Source organism: Grammomys surdaster, unplaced genomic scaffold (assembly GCF_004785775.1).
Source record: "Grammomys surdaster isolate TR1022 unplaced genomic scaffold, NIH_TR_1.0 185, whole genome shotgun sequence".
NCBI lineage: Eukaryota > Metazoa > Chordata > Mammalia > Rodentia > Muridae > Grammomys > Grammomys surdaster.
In genome coordinates, this window is record NW_021604630.1 from 17,033,764 (window position 1) to 17,038,436 (window position 4,673).

At 38.1% G+C, this 4,673-nt stretch overlaps 1 pseudogene; it reads right to left on the reverse strand.

Annotated features, from left to right (window-relative positions):
- Nucleotides 1–4,044: 4,044 nt before the first annotated feature.
- On the reverse strand, nucleotides 4,045–4,208 carry LOC114622000 (annotated as a pseudogene).
- Between the last annotated feature and the right edge of the window lie 465 nt (nucleotides 4,209–4,673).

Consider the following 4,673-nt stretch of genomic DNA (forward strand, 5'->3'; position numbering starts at 1 on the left):
GAGAGAGAGAGAGAGAGAGAGAGAGAGAGAGAGAGAGAGAGAGAGAGAGAGAGAACAAAATAACCGAAGTGGAAAATTAGAATTCTTACTCTTCTACTTCTTTACTGCTAGTTTCGTTTTTTAGCAGGGGAGTGAGATCTAACTCCATGACAAAATTTCCCTCATACTATTCTCTCAGAGAGCCTTGGAATTAGGAAAAAAATTCAAAACTTGCCCTTGCTTGCTTGTTGTAGTATAAACATATTCTCAGATTCAGTCAGTTTGAATGTAAAACTGATATTCAGCTCAGGCCGATGAGATGAAACTGTCTTTCAAATTTGCCTCTGTTGTTCCTATCCCTCACCAGATATCACGATTAATTCAGTCAGAGTGGATAAAAGGCTTATTGCTCACATGAGAAAGAAAGCATTGTTTTCCTACAAATGGATAGAAACTGCTGAAAGATAGGACCCCAGAACCAACTTTTTATCTTGAGTTCCTTGGAGAGCCGTGGTGCTAAGAGATATTACCCATGTTTCTCCTAGATATTTTAAAGGTCCCTTGGTCTCCCATGTGCTGAAAGGTGAGAGGGGATTTAGAGTCTTTTTGGGAATGATTCTCCACATTACTGTGGTTTTCTATTCCTAACAAAAATGCTTTCTCAACATCTGTGACACAGTGTTTTTCTTTTTTTGTTCTCTAAGGTAATAATACAAGGTAATCCCTCTCAATAAACAGACTACTTAAGCATAAGGTAAATATGTCTACCTTTAAGAACATAAGGTAAATATGTTTACATTTAGTTCTAAGGAATGTGATTATTTACATTTAGTTCTGAGGGACTAAATTATTCACCTTCTGTTTTCTTCTTTGCTTTTCTAAGAGAAATGTAGCTATATATTTAGTAAGACTAGGAGCAGGGTGTTGTGAGGGCTGCCTACAGTCTTTGCACTGGGAAGACAGAAGCAGGAAGATGACTGAATGTTTGAAGCCAGCCTGGTCTACATAGGGTGTTAGAAGCTAGCTTGTTACATACATAGTGATACTTTGTTTAAAAAAGAAAGTCTTTTGCTTTTCAAGACTGGAGAAATTAGGGCTGGCGAAGGAACCTGACCTTGCACATCTGCAGCCTGTTTTTGGTTAGAGCCGGGAGGTTTAGTTGTTTCGCTTCAGGATCTATCTGTTGTAGAGTGGATTACTGCCTCTTTTTGATTCTGCTGAGGATGAAATACATTCTCCATTCTGGGTTCTTTTTGGTGGAAAAAGCCTTCTAGATTATGGGATGTAAACTAGATGAGAGGTTTTCTTTTTGCCTGTTATTAATTGTTCTGTTCTCACAGTAACATTGTGTGTGGTACAAAGTAGCCCCTAGTAACTAATGACGTTAATCATGTTCATAGGTGCTTGACTTCCATTGACCTTAACATAGAAATATTACCAGGGTATGACACCATTGTCCTTCCATTCCTGTTCTGTGAGGATCTTGTCCCACTTTCTTCCAGACTAAGTAACTGAGGAAGCAGAACTCTGCCCCAAATCCTGATATGTTGCCAAATCCTACCTTGCTTCAAGGAATTACAGTTGAAAATTCAAAGTTTCTGGGTTTACTGCATTGATTCTGTGGAGAAATGGCAGTCACCAGGGCAACATGGCTATTGGGCTGGTTACTCACCAGGTATAAAAACTTTTCAAAGACCCCAAAACTTCTCACCCCAATATTTTATATTTTTAAGTGCTACAGATGTGGTCAGCAAAGGATAACGGAGCAAGGAAGGATGATATTTTGGAATTCGTATCTCATCATAAAAACCTCTGAGTATGTGAAGATGGGTTGGAATGTACAAAGAAAAGCTAAGAAAGCGGATTTGTGATTACACCAGCATGTGGCTTGTGCACCGGCTCTGAATTACCGACCAGAGAGGATGCTGACAGGTCCTCCTTTCTTAGGCATGAGTGCAAGGGTTCTATTTCTCCCCTTTAATATATCATTTCTGAGCCAATGTTAAGATGAGAAAATTCTCTGAAGAATTATGTGTGATGTAGAGTATATTCTCTCTTGTTATCAGTTCCACTGATAAGGATGACTTTTCAGAGCTCTCCTGCTTCCACAGTGCAGATTCCTCACATCAGGGCAGATGTGGCAATGACCACATTTTTGGACATAATAATCTATGACAGATAGACTAAAAACAATTCCTTTTTAGCAAAGCAGTTGTCTATAAATCTGTTTAGTTGGTCATCCAGAGTGATGACATCCAAGATAGAGTTGATACGCTGTTTATCTTAAAGAGACATTTGGAAATTAATTCTTCAGCACCATGCAATATTTTATCTTCTCAGTTTAATAATATCCAAATGTGCTTATGTGGAGCAAAAAACACATGTGTGTTTTTTCATAAATCAGCCAGTTAGCTTTGAAAATAGAACATACTTCAAATACGTAGCAAAGGCCCTCCAGACGCCATTATTGTGGAAGTATGGGGGGTTGGAGATGACTTTGCTGTGGTTTTGGATATATATACATGTATATATATATATATGTATATATATATGTATATGTATATGTATAAGTATATATATATGTATATGTATAAGTATATATATATATATTTCACTGTCTTCACAACTAAGATAGGAATGAATATTCCACAGAAGTCTCTGGTTAAGAGCCAACATCTTCTCTCTTATGACATTTTAGATCCCATTGTTTTTATCTGATATTCAGAATGAAACATACTCAGCTCATACTATCATGTTAAAATTATTAGAAAATAGGACGAGCAAATCTTCCTTTTGGTATTTTAGGTGACTCTGCTGGCAGAGGAACTGGTATTTCTAAACTGACTTAGCAAGAATTCCTCATTCACCTCTGCTGAAGATAATGCAATTTGTGTTCTGTGTGTAGGATTTATGATAAAATTATGTGAGACCTTTACATTTGTGGGGAATAAAACATGTAACTTGAAGCTATTTCAAAACACGCTTCAAATCCATCACTTTGTCCTGACAACTTTATCTTTAACGTTTCTCATATTTCTTCATTTATTTTTATTTTTATCTCCAGTTCAGATCACTCTTGTTCCTTCTCTGACCTGTGGAATACCATCCCTTCCCCCTGCTGAGGAATAGTTTATGACACAGGAAACACTCCATATAAGAAAACAGAAGATTTAGCTGGGTGGTGGTGGCACACACCTTTTTTCCTAGCACCTGGGGAGGCAGAGGCAGGCAGATCTCTGAGTTCAAGGCTGGGCCTGGTCTACAGCCTGGACAGCCAAGGTTACACAGAAAAAAAAAACAATTAAAAAGAAAGAAAGGAAGAAGGAAGGAAAGAAAGAAAGAAAGAAAGAAAGAAAGAAAGAAAGAAAGAAGACAAAGATTTGACTCATATTCAAACTGATCCCAACTAAGGGACTCTAAAATGTAGTGGTAGAATCAAAATTATCACTTTTAATTAACACTTTTAAATGTTTCCCAAGTGTTCTATAATATGCCTGACTCTCTTGGTTTTTTTTCTTTCAAACGAATTCAGTAGAAAAGTTAAGATGAAAACAAATATCTAAAATATTGTTGGGGTCTGGGGATTCTCACACAAACCACTCAGACACTCACCTCAGTCAAACTGTTCAACCAAGGGGACAGTCCAGACTCGGGAGCTGAGCAGCAACCCCCAACTGGAATCCTATAGAGCCTCTTAATCCTGAGTTCCACAAACATCTGTGCCAAGTTATTTCACCAATAAAGATTTAGGGATGGGGAATTTCCTTAGCAACATGTCTTTGTTGTGCATTTATCCTGTTCTCGTTGGTTGGAGTATTCAGTGGTGGCAGGGAACTTGCCTTGCCTAACATTCATGTCTTAACTTGTCAACCAGGATGTCAGTTATCCATGTACATGTCTCTTTCTGCCAAGCAGGATGTCAGTTCCCAGGAAAGTCTTGGGAACTTAAACTTTCCTCAACCCCTACTCAAAATGAAAGTCTTAACTCCAAACTGGTACAGGTATTTTTTTCTTAGGTTGAGGTCTAGCACAGAGGCAGCTTATAAAAGTTAAAAACCATAAAAGCCTATACATAGGTGTAGGAAGTACTGCCTGGTGGTTGGTTTGGGTCCAAACTTACTGTGGCTAACTATTCAAAGCAGTTCAAACTAGCTTCTGTTGTTTTCAATTAGCAATAATAGAGTCTCAGACAAACCTCATTGGTTACAATACTGCCACTGCACAAAGCTACTAGCTTCTATTGTGATTGGGTTTCCAAGAACACCAAGGCACAGAACATAACAGAATATGTAATCAACTCAAGCATGAGAAAGTTTCCTAGTAACAGCACATGAGAAAGTTTCCTTATGACATTAGTAGCAGCACAAAATGGCTTGGTAGACAGGCAACAGTTATCTAGGCCTTATCATTTTACCTAGGCCTTAACAAATGTATTTTAGAAATTATTTGACTATAACATCAATAATATTGTTTTAGTTAAGGTTTAACTGTTGTAAATAGACACCATGACCAAGGCAACTCTTATAAGGACAACATTTAATTGAGGCTGGCTTACAGGTTCAAAGGTTCAGTTCCTTATCATCAAGGCAGGAACGTAGCAGCATCCAGGTAGTCATGGTGCAGGAGGAGCTGAGAGTTCTACATCTTTATCTGAAGGCTGCTATCAGAATACTGACTTCCAGGCAGCTAGGATG